The following is a 23,070-nucleotide window of genomic DNA, read 5'->3' on the forward strand; positions in this document are numbered from 1 at the left end:
TTACTTTAACTCTAAAGTAAGTCCTCACATCCGGGGAAGAAAGTCTTTTGATCTTGTTCCTTTTCCATCAGAGTCAGCTTGGCAAGTTCCAAGGAGGGAAAATCAACCGTGGGAGTTTGTTATGCTCTAGTCAACACCTGGTAGCTTTACAATACTGACTTTTCCAAAGTGTCCACGTGGGGTCACACTCCATGTATTTAGATATGTTTTAATGTCACTCTCTGAGTGTTTAGGGTTTTTTTTCAAAGTCCTGCCTTGCAAAATGCACGTAACACAAACGTTACTGTCTGAACCATTTTTAAGCGTACAGTTCTGTGGCATCAAGTTCATTCACATTATTCTGAAACCATCACCACCATGTGTTTAGGTACTTTTGAAAAACAAATGTTTCTTGTTAAGTTCCATCATGTCTTTTTTTAGACTTTTTTTTCCCCTTTGGTAGTTTATGTTTTAAAAAGCTTTTTTTGTGTGTGTGACAGATAATACATACAAGAAATGGCATAAATACAAATGGTTTAATATATGCTTATAAAGGGAACTCTCATGAACCTACCACCCAGGTCAAGAAAAAGTACATAATTGCCCAGCCCCCACCCTCCGCCAGCCGCCGCCACCACCACCGGTGCCTTCCCAGCCAAACCCTCCTCCCCTCCAAAGACCTTCTTTGTTAATCCTGCCTTCCCTTTTTTTTTTTTTTTAGCGTTTTGCTACCTGAGCACATGTTCCCAAACACCCGAGTTTAGTTTTGCCTGCTTCTGAACCTCATATAAATGGAGGAACACACTGTGAAGTCTTTTGTGTTTGGCTTTTTCCACTTAACATTCTGCTTGTGAACCATCCACTTTATTGTGCATGGCTGAAATGTGTTCATTTTTCATATCATATTTTATTCCACTGAGGAAATAAATTGTAGCTTAAATACCACTATTGACTTATCAATTAGGTGGATGGATATTTGAGGTCTTCCTAGTTTGGACTGTTAAATATAGTGTTACGGTAAACATTCTCGTACATGTCTCTGTGTGTTCCTCTCTGTCACGCATCAAGTATCTATCTATCCACCCATCTACCCATCTGTGCATCCGTGCATACATCCACTGTGGGTGTTTCAGAGCTTCATTGGTCCATTTGTTTATCCCTCTCCAAAAAACACAACAGCCTAATTATCATGTGTGTGTGTGTGTGTGTGTGTATCTCAAGGCTAGTTGAAAAACCACATATATATTATAAATATGTGCATATATGTATATATATTAATTACATACACGTGTGTATATATGTATATAGTGCATTGGCTTTTCCTTTTCATGTTAGCCCTTCCATCAGACATGCAGGATCCTTGCCGTCAGTTCATATTTAGAAGTGGGGCCCAGCATGGGGCTCAGCCTGCGGTTTAACAGCTGAGGGGGCAGTGAAGACTGAAATAAGCCAATATTTTGCAGAATAACTTCAAGAGTTCTGTTTAGGACAACTTGTTGGTGATGCTGAGGGAAGGTCCAGATGGAGAGGTCCAGTAGGCAGTAGGCAGACAGAGACCAGGACTGGCCCCTGCAGCCCCCCCCCCCCACATGTTGACAGTGATCACCCCCTACCCATCACGATGTGTAGAGTGAAGGTGTCCCTCACCTCCCCCGGCGCATCTTTTCCCAGAACCCACCCTTCTCTTCCTGCACAGGAATCCTGTCTTCATGAAAAATGGAGCTGGATTCAAATTCTCTCTTAGGGGTTGAGTGAAGTTCATGGCTGGTGTTAGGACTGTGGAAAGAAGGAAACTCGTCAGAACCCAATGTCCTTGGAAACAGGAAGGACTGGCGTGTGGAAATGAAATCCCAGACAGAGCAGGGCTACATAAGAACACCCCATGTGAGCCCCCCCCTGCTCTGTGAAAGTCCCCATGTTTCTCCATCTCAGATCTGTGTGGGTTGAAAACCACTTGCCTCTTATTCCATTATTTCTGCTTCCCCTCATTCTGGAGAGTAGCAGGGTCATGAAGCTGCTCACTGGCGCTCCTCCCAGCTGGGGTGGGGTGGGGTGGGGTGGTGAGCTGAGGGCGTCCAGATTATGTGCCATTTCTGCAGCATTTTCCCACATGAAGGTTGATGCCCAGAGTCTGTGCTGACTTCCATCTTCCACTCCCATGTGGGTGCTTAAAAGAGCGTAGGTTTGTGTACTTCTGATAAATAATAAGCTATAATGTGTTATTTGCGCTCTCCGGATACTTCAGGATTTCCTGACTGTTAATCTGTTTCCAGTGAACTGTGACTTCTGGTTTCGCCTCTGAGTGTGTCCACAAGGGGTCTGGTGATTTTTGACTTCCTACTTAATCTCACCCACGCCCCCTGCGTACGTAACGTTTCTTTCCCCAAGTGTCTGATTTGAACAAATCCCTTCCCACACCCCGCACCCTGGGAAAGTCCCAAATTGTCTGATGTCCTCCCCTTCTGTTCTCTGTTTGTATATTGAGAGCTGTCTCTTTGGGCTGAACTGAGCCCCATTTCTACAAAAGAGATGGGCATTCCCAGGTGCTAAATGGCTGTCACTGGGGCCAACCAGACAGTCCCTTCCGGCCACCCTCTGCCTCGACCTCCCATGCAATGTCATTGGGGCGTCGGTTTCTCATGAATTTCCGCTTTATCTCCTCACCATCTCGGGGCAAATTGTGGGTACTGCTGCTCTCAGAGCAAAGACACCGGGTCCGAGACCATTTCCTGCCCTTGAACTTGGGGCTACCTGGGGAGGAAGCTTGGTGTACCTTGAGTTCCCAAAGAATTTGCACCTCGACGAGGACAAGGTAGGAGGGATGAAGATGGATTTTTTTGCGTTTTGTCAACCAGAGCATGAAGGACTGGGTTTCCCAAGGGTTTCTTCCTTCCCCCGAGTTTCCTTCCCAGTATCTATTTTTCTGTTTTGCTTTCTAATTTTATGTATTCTTTTCCTCACCCTAAAAACCACAAAGAGGGGCCCAAGACATAGTCTAAGACTGGATGGCCTGTTATAAAACCTAAAGAATTGCATTTTTTTCTTATCATTTGGGTTCATTTCTGCAAGGAATCATCAGGACCAAATGTAACATTTTCTGTAGAAAATGACCATTTTGGAGGGCTTTATAAGCCCCAGTAAAATTTCTATTCTGTATTTCACCCGGCCTGGGAAATCTTCAAGGAAACTTCTAGATATTGGAGGCTTCATTTCAGCAGTGAGGGTGGGGGAGCCTTTTGATAAACTGCAATGGTTTTCTAGGCTGTCTCCCTTCCCAGTGACATACCTACTGTTGGCTGCTCTTCTAGAAAATGGGACTGAAGCCACAGACAGACAGACAGACTTGGTTCCTGTGGTCAGTGAGCTCACAGCCCTCACCTGTGCAGCATGGAAAATGTTATGACCTCCCTCCAAGGCTTCTGAGAGAATCCAGTGAGATAATATAAGTTAAGTGCTTCGCCTAGGCTTAAACACACAGTGAGCCTCCCATCACTATTTTAGCTTTTGTTACATGTTCCCGGGTCGGGGCAGGGTTTGAATGAGCTCGTATGGTTCAGGATTTCAACAACCATGCTCTGCAAGATGCTGGAAACCAGATGCTGGGGAAACAGAGCTAGAAGTGTAAGAAAATTCTAGAATGCTTGTCATGTCCCCAAGTTGGTTTTGTTTAACTCTGGGCGTTCTTCCACATCACTTGCTAGGCAAATCTTAAAATGAGAAGGAGATGCATGCTTGCATGCTAAGAGACGGAAGAAGGAAAGAACTGGAGTGATTTCATTTTGCTCCACCGTCACGTCTGTGAGAAGGCGAGCCCTCCAAACAGGGCAGGTTTAATGTGGTTAATTTCTTTTTCTGTTTTATGTATCAGTATCATGCATATATTTTGCTTTTATTAAAAAAAATTTTTTTTAATTTAAGTATGGCTAATTTTAATAGGAAACAAATGGCCTTGTTCCTGCAAGCCTGAGAAAGGGCAGGGCGGCAGCAGGGGAACCAGCCGCCCAAGCGGAGGAGGCACAGGCTGCGTAAGGAGCAGCCGGCTCTCCATGGAAACCCCACTGGGACGGACGGGATCACAAACACACTCCGACAGGCCTGCTGGGGCCATCTCAACTCTTGGACGTTAAGCAAACACTACCTGAACTCAGTTCAGAGATGGGCGAAAAACCCAGTCGGGCTTGGGAAAGTCTGCATTCAAAATGCCTTAAAAATTTCAGTGTGAGTGGTGCACACGTTACAAATGTAAATGGGTATTAATAAAGTTACACTGTAAATGACCCCCGTCTGCACTTCCTGGGGCTGCCATTACACACTACCTGGGACCTGGCGGCTTACAACAGCAGAGATGTGCTATCTCAGGGTTCTGGGGGCTGCAGGCCTGAGTCGAAGTGTTGACAGGACCACGCTCTCTCCAGAGCTCCACGTGGTCCTTGGTCTGTACCCGCACAACCACAGTCTACACCTCCATCTTCCTGTGGCCTTCTCCTCTCTGAGTGTCTCTTCTCAGGACGCGTGTCCTTGGATTGAGGGCCCGCTCCTATAATCCAAGGTGATCTCAGAGACTTAATTACATCTGTAAAGACCCTTTCTTCAAACAAGGTCACATTCACAGGGTCTGAGGGTGAGGCTGTGGACTTACCTTTCTGGGAGGGTGGTGCCCACCATTCAACCCATCACATAGTTCAAGAGAAGAGACTGGCAATATCCACTAAAGGAGACATGTGAGGATGATAATGGCAGCTTGACTCATGGCAGCCCCAAACTGGAAACCACCCACATGTCCATCAACAATAGAATGATTAAATAAATAGTGATAGAGTCATACCCTATGGCAATGAGAATGAGCAAACTCTCACATAGGCATCAACTGAGGTGCACGTCCATTAACATGAAGTTCAAGAGCAGGCAAAACTAATCTGTGGTGCCAGAGCTCAGAGCAGTGCTGACCTCTAGGGGTTAACGACTGGGAGGGCACAAGGGAGCTTCCGAGCTATTGGAAGTGTTGTATATTTTAATATACATGGTGACGGTGCACATATGAAAAATTACTTATGCACATTACTGTATGCATGCTTACCTCAATAAAGAGATAAAAAATAAAATTTTAATAAGCTGCACTATATTACCAACATTAAACCTATTAACAGCTTTATTGAAGCATACTTGAAGTACGAGAAACTGCACATATTTAAGCACGCAATTTGATGATGTTGACATATACATACAGTACTGAAACCATCACCACGACCAAGGTGACCAACATGTCCATCACCCCCCAGAGTGTCCTCTTGCTTCTCTCCACATGCTCCCCCATCCCCACAACATGAACAAGTTTATGTTTAAAGTTTTTGCAAATAAAATGGCTGCTGAATGCTTTCTTTCAGGAATTACACCAAACCAGCAAGGAGAACTTAGAAGCAGATGTGCACCCTCCACTTCCCGCATAACTGGGGGGTGGCGTGGGGTCTCTGAAAGACCAGACCCTGGCCTGGGACGACAGGCGGCCAATACAGTGAAAGCGAAACGGGTCTAAGGGGAAACCAAGGAGGATCACTCCCCGTTATGACCTCAGGCTGAGCCTGCGAAGCACAGGAGGCTCGTTCTGACGGGTAACGAGCAGTTCCTTGGCTGGAACAGGAAGAGTGGGATGTACAGTCTGGCAGTTGGAACTTTCCTGTAACTGCCTGGCATTGAGATCAGACAGGAAGCCGCCGGCAGGGGAGATTATAAGGTGCATTGTCAGGCCTTTCCTGCTGCCCCTCCGGGCCTGCTGGGGCAGAGATGGTTAAAGGGCTCACAAGAGCAAGTAGCCCTCTGAATCAGGAACTCCACTGGAACCCAGGGAGATTTCCGGCTGGGCAGGAACAGCAGCCCCCACCCTCACCTTCAGCCAGTTGGGATGAAGAGTTCTCCTCATTCATGGGTCAGAGGTAACTGGAAGGTTTTTTGTTTGTTTGTTTTTATTTTGTATTTTTAAATTTTTATATAGTTGATGGATTTAGGGTTAGAGACTTGATGTTTGCAACTCACTGTCAATGCATAAAAGATAAGCTGAACCAAGCAGAGTGAAATGTTAATGGCAGAATCTAGGTGGCAGGTATACACAGGCGTTCATTGTACAGCTCCTTCAGCTCTCCTGAAAGTTTTCATTAAACAGTTGGAGGGAAAAAGGATACGCTCAGGAGTAGAACAAAGATGTCAGCAGAAAAAAGGAGAAAAGCCACAGTAGAACAATTTCAGATGAAGATTACGTAAGTGAAAGAAGCTGCTGGGCTGCGAAGCCCAACACACCCAAAGAATAAATTCATCACACATGTTGAAAAATGAAATAAATAAAACCGAAGATAAATACAGAGAATAATAAAATAAAAAGCACACCTGGGACTTCTATCAGCTAGCAATCAACTGGAAACAGGATTAAACATATAGAATTCTTCAAAGGGCAAAACGGCGTCTCTTTTGAACAGGAAATACACACAGACTTCAACTTCCTTTTCCTGCCCCACGGAAAGCACCAACAGGAGAGCTAACTGGCCATGACTGGAGAAGATAAAACCAACTTCTTCCCATGGTACTGACTATTTCTACCTGCACCGCCCTTCACAGCTCTTGGATCAGAGGTTAGAACCTGGCCCCAACACCCCACCAGCCGACTCACGGCAGGTTTCACCCTCTGCGTCTGCTTCTTCCCTTTCTCAGGTTTAACTTTGCAAATCCCTCCACTTCATGTGTGAGTCATTCATTCCACAAATATTTCATTAAAGTGCTAGAGATACAAGGGGAAATAAATTTACAAAGGGAAACAAGTTCTTTGCATTGAAGAAATATATCATGAAATCATGATCATGATCATGATCATGATGGCTAGCACACATTGAGAATTTACTCCGTACCTGATGAATCTTCTGTGGAAAATGAGAAGTCATATAAATCAGTGGCCATCAGGGAGGAGATTGCCTGAGAATTCCAGGATGACAAAACAAACCCTCCACCTAGGGGAGGAGAATGGAGAAGAAAGAACAAAGACAAAATCCCCAGAAATGCTCCCAAACAGTGAAGAAAGAGAGAGGTCAGAAGTTAGAAATTGCCACATCCTGGAAATAGTACTTAGAAAATCAGGAAATTTAAGAAGGCATCTTCTTGTTTTAGTTCTGCCTGATTCATCCTGTAAATTTCAGTATATCTGTTCACCTCTCTGTCACTTGGTTTTCCACTACTGTACAGTTAACTTATCACAGATGGAATTGTGAAAATGAAATAATGTACATAAAAGTGCATTGGATTCTAAAGCACTATATAAATAGGAAAGAATAAATATTTTAAAAAGTCTATCATAACACTGCCAAGCTCCCCAGTCCTCCAGGCACCTTCTTTCTCAAAGTTCAACTCACTGCTTCCACCACCAACCAGGGTCTGCCCAGGTCACGATAGCATTTGTGGAGGGTGCTTCATCCAGTAGACACTGCAGGGGAGAAGCGACACATTTCCTGCCCTCAAGGAGCCCCCGCTGGAGATCAGGAGGCACCATCACCAATCAGGGAGTACTAATCAGGGAGTATCATCACCAAGACCGGCGGGGGTGGGGGGTAGAATTTCTGTCTGAGGAGCTGGTGCTTGACTTGGGTCTTTGAAGCCCTTTGAAAGCGAGATAACACTGCCTCAGAGCTTCACATTTTCACTTTTCCCTGACTTCACTATAACCTGGAGGCCCCTGAGGTCCGGGGTCTTGCGTCCCAACAGATCCCCGAGGCTGTATGTCCTTCTCCGGCATCTACACCCAGGTGGACCACAGAGCACATGCAGGTTTTCTTACAGGAAGGAGTAGGCAGCAATTCTCAACCTTGGCTGCACGTTAAAATTCTCAGGGGGAGCTTTTAACAATCTGGACCCCAGGAATGTCAAAATCAGAATCTCTGTGGGGTAGTGCCCTTGCATCAGGAATTTTTTAAATTCCTGGGGTGATTCTAACATGCCTCCAAGGTTGAGAAGCCGTGAGCTGGAGTGCTCCTCTAACTTCAGTGTGCACACGCATTGCCTGAGTCTTGACAAAATGCGGATTTTGATTCAGCTGGTCTGGGTTTGGGGCCTGAGATTCTGCTTTTCTGACAAGTTCCCAGGGGAATGCTGCTGGTTACTGGACCAAGGTGGCAGAAGGGAGCGGGAACTCAGGCCACGCTCCCCAGCCATAGGGATTGTGGTTCTTGTGCCCCCTGGTGGTCAGAAACTCCCTAGCAGCACCCAGCCCAGAAAAACTGATACAATTTCTGGAGTATTGACAGATTTTTTCCCCACAGCCAGACCACTGACATCTTCATTTCAGCCTTGTAATAACCTGAGCACAAACCTGCCTAGATTCCTGACCCTCGACTCCTGACTTACAAAACTGTGAAGTAATAAATGGGTATTGTTTAAGCTGCCAAATTTATGGTAATTTGTCTTGCAACAACATAAACTAATAAAGGGAGTTTTATAGGCTTTAGAATAACGGGTCAGGTGAGAATCCTAAGTCTACTGGCTTGTCCTGGAAGCTCTGCACAATATCTCTTTTCTAGCCCAGGTGGATGGATCTGTTCCCAACTTCCAACCCAATGGGATAAAAGGCAGAAAGGATGGTATTCCTCATTTATCAAGATTATACTTGCTGCCTTATTTCTTCATGACTGCACACTTCGTTTCACCTTATGGTGTCTGTTGTCACTGACATTCATGAAAGCTCAAGGATGGTGCAGGGGGCTAGTTTATTCTCTGTGGCAGACTGTATTTCTCCAAAGACGAGTCCCAGCCCGTGTGCCCGTTTTATAATATGATCTTGACACTCCTCCATCAAGAAATTGGATCTAAGTTCCATCCTCTTGAATCTAGCAGATCTAAGACTATGGTGAGAGTGATGTGAGGTGACTTTCGAGGCTAAGTCATAAAAGGTGACAGACATATCTGCCTGGTTTGCTCTCTCAGGATGATCATCCTTGGAACCCAGGCACCATGTTGTGAGGACGTCCAAGCAGCCATCCAGAAGGGTCCCCTGCAGGTGTCCTGGCCACAGCCCCCACTGGGAGCCACCATCAACTGCAGACTTGTGAGAGAGAGAGAGAGAGAGAGAGAGAGAGAGAGAGAGAGAGAGAGAGAGAGAGAGAGAGAGAGAGAGACAGCCTTCAGAAGATTCTTTCTTCAAAAAATGCCCCAGATATGAGCTGCTTCCACTGAGCCCTGTCCAAATTGCAGATCTGGGAGCAAAATAAATGCTTTAAATCTCTAAACTTTATCTCATTGTTATGTGAGAGTAGGTGACTGGAACACCCTCAGACTCTCTCTGGAGGACAACACACTGAATCTAACTGCGTGTCGGGGTGGGGATGGGGAACCTTTGGTTTTGATTAATTACAGGTGAGTTACCTGTTTTTTGTTAGTTCCTATTTTTTTTAAAGGCAGTCTCATTAGAAAATAAGTTCAGTGCTAATAAACTATTTGGAAATCAGCCCTGAGATATTTTTAGAAACATCGGCATTTTTATGACTTTTCTTCTTTGCTATTTAATTCTTTTAAAAGGCTGTCTCCTTAGATAGTTCTCAAGAATAGTCAAGACCCAGAGGGAAGGATAGTGTTAGGTATTTATTTGCAGGCGCTCCCCCACCCGTGGGAGGCCGCGTTCTGAAACGGCCTCCGACAACCTCCACCTCCTGTTACTGGGGCCCTTGTGTAATCCCCTTCTGTGAGTATGGACCTGACTTCATGACTTGCTTCCCAACAGAATATGGCAAAGGTGAGGGGATGTCACTTCCATGGTTGGTTACAAAAGATTGTGACCTCTGTCTTGCTGGCAGACCCTCCCAATTGCCCTTTAGCTTGCACACTTTGACGATGCAAGCTGCCAGGTTGGAGAGGAGGACCCGAAGGCAGCCTCTGGCCAACAGCCAGCGAGGAACTGAGTCTAACAGCCCTCAGCCTATGAGAAAAGACATGAACTTGGAAGGGTCTCCTTCCCAGCTGAGCCATGAGATGAGACACCAGCTCTGGCTGGCTCCTTGACTGCAGCCTTGGGAGAGACCTTGAGCAAGGGACGCAGCTAAGCTTTGCCTAGACTCCTGACCCACAGAAACTGGGCGATAATAAATGTGTGTTGCGCTAAGCCTCTAAGTTTGGGAATAACCTGTTAGGCAGCAATAGATAACGTGGATACACCCGCCCTCCTCGAGCTGCCGCGTGTCATTTCTTTATCAGAACCCCAGTCACACGCAGGCTGAACATGTGCCCCAATCCACCCCCGTCAACACCAGGGTTCTCACCCGGGTGTGCCCGCCTCTGTCCAAGTGAAGCAGTATTTCAGTTCTGCACTGGCCGGCTGGCTTCCTTCTTGGTGTCTGGACCTGTGTTTGCTGAGCCTGTCTTGGAACATTTAACTCTATGCATCGCCCCAATAAATCTCCCCTGGAGCCTGGGTCAGATTCCATCTGAATCAGGTAAAACCTCAGACACAACGCTCTACCCCTGAATATTGCAAATTCATGTGTCCTCCCCCTGGGCTAGGCTGAGCTTGGGCTCTGCAAAACATGTGGCTTCCTCAGGATACACTGGCTCTTCCTGCGGCAGGAAGGACCATTTCCTCCAAGTCATGAACTTTCTCTCATTTGAGTTCCTGCCTCTTGTTCTCTGACAGCTCTGCACTGGGATCCTCGGACCAGAAGCCTTTTTGCTTCTTAATGTTGGAATCTGAAAAGAAGTCTTACCCAGTACAGCTGACTGGGGAATTTTTTTAAATTTCTACCCAATTTTTTTGACTGAGGAATTCTAATCCTTGCTTATATTATGTGGCAACATTAGTTGTTTCCCCTACCTTCATACCCTAGATCTTTCCTTTTGTCTTCACACATTACATTATTTATTTAATGGAGGTACTGGGCATTGAACCCAGGACTGCGTGCATGCTAAGCCTGCGCTCTACCACGGAGCTACACCCTCCCCCCTTACACGTTCCATTTTTCATTTACATTCTGTAAACCAGAACCAAAGCACCACATACCAAGAAAACCAAGAAAAACGGATCTGCTTTGGTTCTCAAATATTAGAGGAAAGAGCGCTTCCCCTGGATTTGGGGTTCACATCTGCAGTGGTTTCCAGGCCCAGACATAGAAGAGGATGTTTTCCACATTCTGGAGCTAAGCAAACTCTAGGTACCGCCTAGTCACCTCCCACATCATGGAAAAGGATTCAGCAGGACTAGTTAGGAAACCACCACACAGACGCCAGGACTGCAGACAGCTGCGGTCACAGCCCTAGTGGTCTCTGCCAGAGGGGAGGAGCTGGGAGGGGTGAATAACATCTGGTGGGTGTGGAGGCTTCCCGGAAGAGCTGGGGAGGTGGCTGGCTGAGGAATTCCAGCAGGAGATGAGGGTGGCCTGGACCACCATAGCTGGCGGATGATGGGGAGTCTGCAGGGCTCAGACACCGCCTGCGGGAGCAGGGGGACAGGGGGGTGAGGCGTGAGTCAGGTGTATGCTGGCGAGGATAATGAGCCCAGGCAACTGCACCTAAACTCCCAGCCTGCAGGGTGCCCCCATTTGCATGGCCCCCGATATTTAAATGCGGGTGCTCTCCAGGGCTCAGTCCTGGCTAGGAAAGTAGTCAGAACTGGGGACCCGCCTCCCTGTACCTGGATTCAGGCTCCCACACTCTTGCTGGGCTGTCCTTAGTGCGGCTGGGCCAGAGCCGCCCCCCTAATCTGTCATTTTGTGGGGTTCCGGGCCTGGGTTTGCGGACTCTGTGTCCTCTCTCTCTCTCTCTCCCTCTCTCCATGCCTCTGTCTGAAACAACCTTCTCATTTCTCTCTTCCTGACTGATGAGAAATGCTGGAGAAGGAATAGATTTGGAGGGAGCCCTTTGAGAGGGCTGTGAGATATTCATTGGAAATACAGACTGAAAGTACAGAGAAGAGCTGGCACTATAACTCGGGAGGAAAAGTACAGTATTCATTGTCAGGGGGATGAAGGAACTCATCTGAGGCAACAGAAAGCCAAGAGGCACCAGGACCCTGCAGCAAAGACCTCAAAATTTAGAGTCTGGGGATCGGAGGGGTGGGCAGCAAGACTCATGTAGGTGGACAGTATCAATACAGGACAGTTTAAAAGGGGAAAGGCAGTGAGGAGGGTAAGGAAAACAGGAGAATGTGATGGTTGAGAAGGTCGGTAAGGCGGGAGGTGCAGGAGAAAGCGATTTGGGTCAAATACTGCAGAATGGTTGAATAAAATCCATCCATTCCTCAGAGCATTTATTCATTCAACGGTCTACACCTTCCCGTCAATTCAGTCGTCAGCCTCCAGATTTCCATTAGTCAGGTGTCATCATTACTCTTTTAATTATTCACCTCTTAAATCATGAATTTACTTCTTTTTCATTAACTTAATCCTCACATCAAGGGCTTTTTGTGCACCAGGACACTAGGCACAGGCGGAGACCCAAACTCACTGCCTGGGAGAAAGTGAGGCATGGGTTTAGCCGTGTACACTGATGGCTGCTGGCCACCCAGGGGATCAGAGCCAAGCATACTGCTGATGGTGGAGGAGCGGGAGCAGGGCAGGGTGGGGACACTCCCAAGAATAGGTGCCGGGGCGCTGAGCCGATTGGGATTTTGTCCAGGTGTCAGGACAGAAGGTTGAGGCCTGGACTAGGTCCTGGAGGAGAGGCTGTGGACTGAGAAGTAACCTCAGGGAGGGAGATCTTCCCAGAAGGACAGGCCTGGGCGTTGGAAGAGGAGGCAAAGGGAGGAGTCTGGAAGGTTCGCGATCAGGCCATTCCCACCCGTGTTTGTGTGCCAGCTGCCCTTCCACATGCACTGTTTTCCACAACCTGTGGTTCAGAGAAGCTCAGACACCACGTCCTCAAAACTGCAGACCCAGCGCCCGCTGACATTTTAGCTTTTGGCTCCTCCCACTCTCACATTTAGACCCATAACCTCTTTGTTTACTGTCTCGCCCATTCATTTATTCATTCAGAAAATGTTTGTTGTGGCCATATTGTGTCTTGGCATTGAGCTAAGATCAGGGGTTATATCAACAAATAAGATCCATCCTTCGTGCTGAATGAGCTAACATAATAAAATATTTCTCATCACAGTAAGCATGAATTGAGCACGTATCATGAATAAAGCCTTTTATATTGAAGTTAATGTTTTCCCAAATGCTGTAAATTATCTTCGTCCCCTCCTGTCACCCCTGCTTTACAGATTAGGAATCTGTAAGCACAGAGAAATTAGATGTCCTGGCCAATGTCATAGTCTTTATGAGGATTCAGAGCAGACATATGAGATCCAAAAGCCCTTATTTTTAAGTATTTTCCAATGCCGGATCGCAATTTGGCCTTAATTCAATCTGAATGAGCCACGCATCCCAGGGTGGGACCCAGGCCTGGACAGAAGCCATCCTGCACAGGGAACCAAACCAGGGCAGCTGGAGAGAGTTCTCTAACCACAGGCTCTACTTAGAAGATACCTGGAAGGTTTACTCGGGTCTAACCCTAGATGATCATATGGTGTCTGCTTTAAGGACTCGCTTTGCTAACAGGGTTTGGTGAGGAACTGAGAGGCTTTTCAAAAACATCTTCTTAATTAGCAAATACTCATCTCACTGAGAGCCATGCCTTAGAGGATGCAAAGTCTGATAAAACAAAATCCACACAATGCAAACTCATGGCTCTTCAACTTAAACGACTCGAGGGAATTTTGTTCCACTAAAACTTTATCTAAAATTTTTTTATTTTAAATTTTTTTGGGGGGTAGGTAGTTAGGTTAACTTATTTATTTAATTGTAGAGGAGGTACTGGGGATTGAACCCAGGACCTTGTGTATGCTAAGCATACGCTCTACCACTTGAGCTACACCCTCCCCCTCTTCTAAAAAACTTTTTTAAAAGAATTTTTAAAGATATACTTGCCAGTACTGCAGGGAAGAAGGACATTGGACTAAAGATTGTCCAACTTTAAAGAAAAAAAAAAGCCAATAATTGCAGGAGTCCCAGTGCCTCTCCTCCGAGGAATATTTTCCTGTCTTCCTCAAGCCACTCTTGAATGCTGGGTGAAGTGATAATCTCAATCTATGAGCCCCCATCATCTTTCTGGTAGACCCTGGAGCCACCTCTTCCACCCTCAACACCTCACAATTCCCGACCAGAATTCCTCAGAAGACACAAATCTCCTCTGTAGTGGGGTTATTTACCACATGACCTGTCCCTTTAAAAACCCCTTTCTGAGAGTTAATTTTTAAAATAAATAAATAAATAAAATAAAAATAAAAAATAAAACCCCTCTCTGTATCTCTTGGACCCCATGATGCTTAACATAGCTTTTTGTTAAGTTCCACAACTCCTTTTACTACATCGGGCAGAGATTTCATTTCTTTCTTTCTTTTTTTAAATTGAAGCAGTCAGTTACAGAGTGTCAATTTCTGGTGTACAGCACAATGTCCCAGTCATGCATATACGTACATATGTTCTAACTGCTATTTGTAGTGTTACTGTTTCATGTTCACGCAACTTTGCAGACTCCTCCCTCTCTGCCTCCCTCACTTGGTGCTTGGACAGCTCTGATGGGTGACCTGCATTTCCTTGACCCCTCACAGCATCCCAACCCTGGCTAATCCCCACATTCAGAACATGCTCACTCACAGTCCCAACTCACTTTGGGCTAAAGGAATGACAGATGTAGGACAAAAGCAGAGTCTTTTAAGAGTGCGGGGGCACCTCACTATGCATCTCCCGAAACTAACCCAATACTGTACAACCGGAGGTCATTTATAGTCTCAGATCTATTACTCACGGATTCCTTGACAAAGGGCTTCTCATCTCCGCATCTGGCCCCTGCGACACACCTGTTCTACCTGTAAAGAACCCAATTAGATACAAGAATTATGAGCCATAAAAAAAATTGTAAAACCTACGATTGTTTTTGTTCCCAAACCCCAATGCTATCCTCGCTTCTATACCCTCCAACACTACTGTTTTCATCACTGTTGACTTAGGCTCTGCTTTCTTTGTAATTTCATCACAACTCCCAATACCTGTTTGCCTTTCCGTGGGAAAAACAACAGTCTACTTGGACAGTCACGCTCCAGGGATTTTCAGAAGCCCTCACTTCTTTTGCCAGGATGTAAAGTGTAAAACTAAAGAATTTGGTCTTGTAATTCAACCCTCATTCAATACGTAGAGGACCTTCTTTGTTCTACTAGGTTCAGCAACTCATAGTCACACCCAATACTTATTAGAGACTCTGGCTTGCAAGGAACATAAGGTTTCAAGGGACAAAAATGCAACTTTGCTGTCTTCCGGTGCATTATCTGGGACACTATATCTCCCTAAGGGAAAAACTTTGTCCTCAGAACTATCAAGACCATTCTTAACTACACTCTGCCTAGAACAAAAAGACAACTCTGAGGCTTTCTAGGATTAACTGGATACTGTAGGACGTAGACTCCGACTTTTTCTGCTTTTGCATCCCCTGTATTTATGGTGTAATTTAGGAAACTATGCTTGAACTTCTACAACGGGACTCATTTTCCATGAAGGCATTTGAATCCTTAAAAACCTCCCATTTCTCTGCCTCCAACTTGGGGCTCCCAAACCACCCTTGTCTTTTCCCTATTCATTCATGAGAGAGCAGAGCTTGGTTTAGGTGCCCTATTTCTTTCTTTCTTTTTTTTTGGTGGTGGGGGGAGGTAATTAGGTTTTTGAAACATTAATTATTACTTTTTTTTTTTCTAAATGGAGGGACTGGGGATTGAACCCAGGACCTTGTGCATGCTGGGCACACACTTTACCACTGAGTTATACCCTCCCCACTAGGTGCCCTGTTTCAGAGCCATAATAGAAACCAAAGGCCCCTTGGATATTTTAGCCTCACTTTAGACCCTGTTAGTAAAGCATTCTCTTCCTGTTTTCAAGCAGGTTGTGGCAAAATTGGTCCAAGATACAGCTGATCTTCTGCTCAGTCATATCCTGAAATTTATGTACCCCAGGCTGCCCAAATCCTTCTCCTAACTGAAACACCCAATACTTTTCCTTGACCGCCACCCTTCTGGTTTCCCCTTCTCACATCACTGTTCCCTGCTCAGAATCTTAACCCTGACACTCTCCTTCCTGTCCCAACTGAAGGATAACCACAGACTGCACTGCAGCCACCTGCGCGCTAACCCTTCCTCATCCTGACCTCTAGAGGTTCCCCTTGCAGAACCGGAGCTCACCCTTTTTGTGGATAGAGCTGATCTCTGCATCTCAGAAGGAACATTCCAGGCAGGATCTGCTATTACAGATTTCCAAAGCCCTGTGGAGTAGGAGTCACTGCCTGACACCAGATCATCGCAGAGAGCAGAACGTGTATTATCCCAGGCCCTGCACTGTACTTAAGAACAAGAGAATTAACATCTATGGAGATAGCACATACGCATTTGAGTTAATGCCTGCCTAGTATGTCAAAGAAAGCCAGGGGATTTATGACTACAACTGGAACACCAACTAAAAATGGGAAATGGATGGCTGATCACTTAGAGGATTTATTACTGAAAGAAGTGGATGTATTTAAAATAGAAGCTCATATGGGCAGTAAGATCCCAAAGCAAAGAGGGAACTTGTTCATTGATAAACATGCTAGCAGCTCCTCAGTCTGCCCCAATCCCGCTACAACCAGAGAGAATATTAAATTTACTCTGCCTACCACCTGACCCTCGAAGAAAGGAAATGAAAATCTCTCCATGCAAAGCCCCAGAGATTAATAGGCTAACTGGAAACAGCTGGATGTCTTATTCACCCAGATAAACTTTGGAGACACCCAGATGGTCATTTAGTCTCTCCTCAATCCCTTGCCTGAAATTTCATCTTTGGCATTCACAAAACAAGAAAGAAAAACTAGATCAGCTCCCTGACTGATGACAGTGGGAGAATTGTACTCCCTCCCTGGAACAAATGGTTTCCTTTTGCCTCATCTGCCAAAAACAGATGGTACAGGAAGAGAGCCTCCTCCAGCAGGACTCTTTCTCTACTGGCAATTAGATTTTATTCAGCTCCCGGTATTTTATGGTTGTGAATATGTCCTTGTCATTATTCACGTGTTCTCTCATTAAGTCAAAACTGTCAAAGTGACAGTTTCTCACTTTCCTTGTATTTTAAGTGACCTTGACAGTTTTGAGTAGCACTGGTCAGCTCTATTGTCAGATAGGTGTCTCTATGGGAATTTATCTCATGATTTTTTTCATGAATAGGCTGGGTTGATGGGATTTGGGGAAGAAGAGCATAGTGGTAAAGTGCCATTTTCCTCACATCATATCAAAGGCACTGTGGTATAATAATATATTTGGTCTTTGTCCCTGGTTCCTGAAAAAAAGCTCCTAAAGCTCTTGGAATTAATCAACAGATGCATAAACAAATGCATTTGATAAAAATCCAATACCCACTCATGTTAAAAAAATAAATCTTGGCAATCCAGGAATAAAGGGGAACTTCCTCAACTTGATAAATAACATCTTAAAAACCTATATCATACTTAATGGTGAGAAACTAGATTCTTTCCCACTAAGACAGGAACAAGGCAAGGATGTCCCCCTCACATCACTCCTATTTAACATCACACTGCATTTCCTACATAATGCAGTAAGACATGAAAAAGAAATAAAAGGTATATGGATTAAAAAGAAATAAAACTGTTTTTGTTCACAGATTACATGACTGTCTATGTAGAAATTCTAAAGAATTGACCCCAAAACCCCCTCAAAACAAATAAACAAAAAAAATCCTCTTGGAACTAATAAGCAATTATAGCAAAGTTGCAGGGTACAAGGTTAATGCACAGAAATCAATTGCTTTCCTATATACTAAAATGAACAACTGGAATTTGAAATTAAAATACAGTATCATTTACATTAGCATGAAAAATATGAAATACTTAGGTGTAAACCTAACATAATATATACAAGATCTACATGAGAAAAACTATGAAATTCTGTTGAAAGAAATCAAAGAAGAAATAAATGCAGAGATATTCCATGTTCATGGATAGGAAGACACAATTTTGTTGTGATGTCGGTTCTTCCCAACTTGATGTATAGATTCAATGCAATTCCAATAAAAAAAAAAAAATCCCAGGAAGTTATTTTGTAGACATCAATAAACCTATACTAAATTTACACAGACAAGCAAAAGACCCAGAATAGCCAACCCAAAATCAAAGGAGAAGAATCAATTGGAAAACAAACACTACCTGATTTCAAGACTTACTATAAAGCTACAGTAATCAAGACAGTGTGGCAAAGAAATAGACAAATAGATCAATGGAACAGAATAGCGAGCTCAGAAATAGACCCAAACAAATTTAGTCAACTTTTGTTTGACAAAATAGCAAAGACAATTCACTGGAATGAGGATAATCTTTTCAGCAAATGGTGCTGGAACAACTGGACAGTCACATGCAAAATGGATCATGGTCTAAATTTAAAATGCAAAACTAAAAAACTCCTGGCAGATAGCATAGAAAATTTAAATGACCTTTTATTTGGCTATAACTTTTTATATACAATACCAAAGGCACAGTCAGTGAAAGAAAAAAATGATACGCTGAACTTCATTAAAATTTAAAACTTCTGCTCTGGGAAAGACACTGTCAATGGAATAAGGAGACAAGCCTCAAATTGGGAGAAAATTTTTTCAAAAGAAATATCTTGTAATGGACTGTGATCTAAAACATGCAAAGGACTCAACTCAAAAGAAAGAAAATAAACAGCCCAATCAAAAAATTGGCAAACAATTGAATATATGCCTCGTCATCAAGATGGAAAATATGCATATGAAAAGATGCTCAGCACCAGGCATTATTAGGAAAATACAAATTAACACAACCACGAGATACCACTACACACCTATTAGAATTGCTAAAATCTAAAACACTGACAACACCAAACGCTGGTGGTGAGGAGCAACAAGAACTCTCACTCATTGCTAGTGGAAATGCAAAATGGTACAATTTGGCAGTTTCTTACAAAACTAAGCATATTTCTACCATACAATCCAACAGCTGCACTCCTTGGTATTTACCCAAAAGAGTTGAAAATTTAAGTCAAAAAAAAAAAAAAAACACTTGCATATGGATGTTTACAGCAGCTTTATTCATAATTGCCTCAAAGTGAAAAAGTAACCAAAATGTCCTTCAGTATGTGAACGGATAAAGTGTGGTACATCTAGATGGTGGAATATTATGTAGCACTGAAAAATGAGCTATCAAGCCACGAAAAGATATGAAGAAAATTTGAATGTATATAACTAAGTGAAAGAAGCCAATCTGAAAATGCTACATATTGTAGGATTCCAACTTTATGACATTCCAGATAAGGCAAAACTATGGAGACAGTAAAAAGTTCAGTGGTTGCCAGGGGTTAGGGGGCAGGGAGGGATGAGTAGGGGGAACATGGGATTTTTAAGGCAGTGAAATTATTTTGTTTAAAACTATAATGATGGGTACATGACATTATACATTTGCCAAAACTCACAGAAAGTACAACTCATACAGTAAATGCTAATGTGAACTATGGTCTTTGTTTAATAATGATTTGTCAGTTGATGAAATGAAATTCATATTTTATGGCAAGACAAGAAAAATTTAAACATAAAAAGTTTCTTTGCCTATTTGGACCTCCTTCCTCCCCTTCAGTGTGTATCGTGCATCTGCATTAACCTCCTTAGCAGATAATGTTTCTTCTTAATCTTGGAAGGGGCCACAATGACCTGCTACTCACTTTGTACATGCAGATCTGGATTGTATAAAGTGCCAGTATGTCATTAAAGTATAACCCTTTGTCTCAAAAATGTAGATAACTGTGCTTTAGCCTCTAACGGGCAGAACAGTCCTCAGAGCTCTCTGAAAGACCATCCCCTGGGTCATAATCCTGAGGCTGGCTCAAATAAAATTTTCCATTTCTTTCTTAGATTGACTAGTGATTAATTTTTCTTCAACACAGTGTTAGTTCATGGACTGGAGCAAATGCACCACATGGATGCAGATGTTGAATGAGGGAGGGCCTGAGTCATGTGTTGGGGAGAGAACCTGGGAACAGTGTACTTCCTGCTCAGTTGTGAACTTAAAACTGCTCTGAAAAATAGTACCTATTGATTTTTAAATTTAATCTCTCCTGAAGGGCATTTTGAGCCATTAAAAGTGCCTGACGTCTCATATACAAGGCAACCCCCATCAGGCTATCAACTGATTTTTTTGCAGAAACTTTGCAGGTCAGAAGGCAGTGGCATGATATATTCAAAGCTCTGAAAGGGAAAACCTGCAGCCTAGGATACTCTACCCAGCAAGATTATTATTTAGAATAGGAGAGAGAAAGAACTTCTTAGACAAGTGAAAACCAACAGAGTTCATCAATGCTAAACCTACCCTAAAAGAAATATTAAAGGGTTTTCTCTAAGTGCAAAAGAAAAGGCTGTAACAAGAAGTATATATAGGAAAGGAAAAATCCTACTAGTAAGGCACCTATATAGTAAAGGTTGAGGGTCAATCACTTAAATGAACTAGTGCAAAGATTAAAAGACAAAAAAATTGTAAAATCAAGTGTAACCGCAATAATCAGTAAAGGGATAAATACGAAGATGTAAAACACGACATAAAAAACACAAAGTGTGTAGGAAGGGAATAGAAAAAGTAGATCTTTTAGAATGCATTTGAACTTAAAGGACTACCTGTTTAAAACAAAATTTTTAAAAAAGAAGGCAAATGAACTTAAATATAAAACAGAAACAGACTCACAGACATAGAATACAAACATGGTTGCCAGGGGGAGGGGAGTAGGAAGGGACAGACTGGGAGTTTGAGATTGGTAGATACTGACAGGTATATATAGAATAGATTAACAAGTTTATACTGTATAGCACAGGGAAATACATCCAAGATCTTGTGGTAGCTTATGGGGTAAAAGAATATGAAATTGAATATATGACTGAAAAATCATGCTGTACACCAGAAATTGACACAGCATGGTAAACTGACTATAACTCAATATAAAAAAACAAAAAAAGCAAATAGATACAGTAATAGGTCAACATATATGAAAGCTGTGGTAACCACAAATCAAAAACCTACAATAGATACACAAAAACAAGAAAGAAAGCAACACAAAGATACGGCTTAAAGAAAATCATCAAACTACAAGGGAAGAAACTAAAAGGAGAAGACAAGAACAAGGAAGAACTACACAAACAGCCAGGAAACAATAATAAAATGTCAATAAGTACACACCTCTCAATAATTACTGTAAATGTCAAAGGACTAAATCCACCAATCAAAAGACATAGGGTGGCTGATTGGATGAAAAAACAAGACCCATCTATATGCTGCTTACAAGAGACTCACTTCAGAATTAAAGGTACACACTGAAAATGAGGGGTTGGAAAAAGATATTTTATAAAAAAAAAAATGAAAGTCTGCCATTTGCAACAATGCTTAGTGAGACGTGTCAGACAGGGAAAGACAAACACTATGTTATTGCTGTGGACAAAGAATGTTGCCTGACATTTCAGTAAACAAAGAATGTTGCCTGCCATTCCAGGGTCAACTGAAAAAAATGCACAACCTAAAAGTTGAGAGTTACATTTTATTTGGCAGATGGAGGAGTTCAAGCCAGGATGACAGCCTTTTAGATTGCTCTGAGGAACTGCTCCCAAGAGGTAAGGGAGGAGCCATGCATGGTATATGTGGGTTTTTGCAACAAAGACCAGGTAGTTGGAATATCAAAAGATTATTGTTAATTAAAGAAAACCAGACTTTAGTTACTAAATTTAGCACTTTTCTATTTATGGGAAGATGCAAGAGTCTGGGCTCATTGAAATCATTCCTTTGATATGCACCTAGCTACCCAGGGCCAGTGTCCTCTTCTTTCCCGTGCTGAGTCCCCTCTGGGTGTACTGCTGAGGGTGGCTGCAGAGGCTGAGGGCTTGGCAACGGGCAGCCTGCTTGTCTCCATCCTGCGTTCCCTCCCGCTCACCGTCTGGGGTAACTGTAGTGGCTTGATGGCTGCAACATCTTTTGTTTACTGATGTGGCAGGCAACATGTTTCATTCACACCAGTAAACAACAAATGTTGTTCCCCAAGCAGGCATCAGCCACTGCAGCTGCCCCTCCTCCCCATCCCCACGATGCGCCCCAGGGAATTTAGGATGAAGAAAACTGTTAGTTAAGATGCATATCAAAGGAGTCATTTCAGTGAGCTCAGACTCTTGCATCTTCCTATACATAGAAAAGCACTCAAATCATTAACTTTAGACGTCTGTTTTTTGTGATTAGCAGTAATCTTTTGACATTCAACTAAATGTTTTTTTGTGGTCCCCCCCAGTAAAACTCTTACTTATCCTGGCTCCTTCTTTACCTCTTCTGAACAGTTCCTCAGAGCTATCTGAGCGGCTGCCTTCCTGGGCTATAGCTCTCACTAATGCTGCAAATAAAACATAATTCTTAACTTTAAGGTGGTGCATTTTTCCCCCAGTCAACACCCCAAGCATATAACCAGTTTCAAGAACAATTTGTTAAACAAATACCCATTTATTCCTCCTACCTATTCAACACGCTCAGGCTCTCCTTCTCAACCCCTGGAAGGTTTGTTGACACACGGCAGGCTGGGCCCCCTGGCCCAGGATTTCTGAGTCCCTAGCTTAGGGTTATTGCCCGAGAACTTGGCTTCTTGTTAACCAAATTCCCGCATGATGCTGATGTTACCGCTTTGAGAAGCACTGAACTATAGCAACATTCAACGTTAGCACACGAAGAACCAGTAAATTAGATACCATCTTCGTTTTTCAATGTGAATCTAGGTCCCAGGGAATCTGAGAGGTAAAGGGGCTTGCCTACGTCCACACAGGCACGTGTGAGTCTCGTAATACGGACCTCTGGCAGGACTTGGCCCCAGGCAGTCCCAGAAGTCTGGGGACGGCCCCTTAAAGAGGAAAAGCTCGCGGCACAGCTCCGCCAAAGTCACCGACAACCTGCGAGGTCCGCCCGCCTCCTCCCCGCCGCCCCGGACCTGCCTGGCCGGATGCAGGACAGAAAACGCGATCCAGGAGGCTGTGCCGGTGC

The 23,070-nt window shown here is 43.8% G+C and overlaps 1 long non-coding RNA gene across 1 annotated transcript; it reads right to left on the reverse strand.

Moving 5' to 3' along the window:
* Window positions 1-6,062: 6,062 nt before the first annotated feature.
* Window positions 6,063-23,010, reverse strand: LOC123615360 (uncharacterized). Its single transcript, XR_006722933.2, has 4 exons — window positions 22,882-23,010; window positions 16,202-16,354; window positions 14,782-14,842; window positions 6,063-9,052 (listed from the first exon to the last, which is right to left on the reverse strand). It is a non-coding gene; the product is annotated as an uncharacterized LOC123615360 (long non-coding RNA).
* Window positions 23,011-23,070: the final 60 nt, after the last annotated feature.

Source organism: Camelus bactrianus, chromosome 9 (assembly GCF_048773025.1).
Source record: "Camelus bactrianus isolate YW-2024 breed Bactrian camel chromosome 9, ASM4877302v1, whole genome shotgun sequence".
Classification (NCBI taxonomy): Eukaryota; Metazoa; Chordata; class Mammalia; order Artiodactyla; family Camelidae; genus Camelus; species Camelus bactrianus.